The following is a 1,182-nucleotide window of genomic DNA, read 5'->3' as shown; positions in this document are numbered from 1 at the left end:
AAAGACGGGAATATATTTTTGTAAAAAATTTAAATTTTGTCAAAAATTAAACACTGTATTTGTAACATATATTTATGAGATCGTATTATTAAAATTGGAAAATTATTCAAATTTTTTAAAATTCCATTGACTAAGTAATAAGTATAATCAAAATTTGAAATGATTCAAATTTTATAAAATTTCATATTTATTTAACAACTATTATCCGCATTTATTACGCTAAGAATAATGTTCCTTATGCTGCCAGAGATCAAGTGACCATGAAATTTTCCTTATATATCTTCCTTCATAAAACTCTAAAGCTGGCCTTGAAAAAAACAATCCACGCTACCGTCAATTTACTGGTATATTCCAAAATTTAGATAAAGGTCAATAAAAGTAGTAAATCAAACCGCGTGGAAAAAATTGATTCAAAATTTGAATGTAAAATTTATAATTAATAAAGGTTGTATTCTTGTTTGATAAATAAAAGCTTGGCTAGAAAAAAAAATTCCACGATCACGTAAATTAAGGCCTTCTTTCAAAATTTGAATGTCATATTTGAGCTGTTAATGGTTTATTAACTTTTGTATTTGTTGATTTATTAATTAATTTATTGATTTATGGACTCATTAATTTGACCAATGAAAATTAAACAATGTGGACCAATAAGAATAAGTCATGTGGAAATTCAATAGTAAAAACCAAGAGAATACAAACATTTGAAAATTATATAGCAATGTGGCTCACTTTGGTTGATGAACTTTATATATTATTAAGATTATAAATTACCAATATATTTCTGTGGTTGCAATATAAACGAGTCTGGCACAAATTCCATGAGGAATGAAGTAATAGTGGATGGAAAAGCCTGTTATAAATAATGATTATCATTTTTAGTCAACAAACAATGAAAATGATGAAAGCTTAATAATAAAAACATAAAGACGCAACAAATAATCAAAGGGAGAGTTGAACTTACGAACTGGACTCCTGAAGCCTCATAAGCCGAAAGTCTCACAACAATTTCAGGATATTTCCTCTTATATGATAAGAACTCGGCGAGCGCTACCAATTTTTGATATAGAAGGAATGTCTCTACTGTCGGTAAAACTAACTAAAGCACGAAGAAACATAAGATTTTTAGGTTTCGTGACAACATGAAAGTCTAATTATAAATAGAGATATTAAATGTGGCTTTTC

The sequence above is a fragment of the Lotus japonicus genome, chromosome 4, assembly GCF_012489685.1.
Source record: "Lotus japonicus ecotype B-129 chromosome 4, LjGifu_v1.2".
NCBI classification, from domain to species: Eukaryota; Viridiplantae; Streptophyta; class Magnoliopsida; order Fabales; family Fabaceae; genus Lotus; species Lotus japonicus.
The sequence above is the reverse complement of the archived record's forward strand: the minus strand, read 5'-3'. Positions refer to the sequence as shown.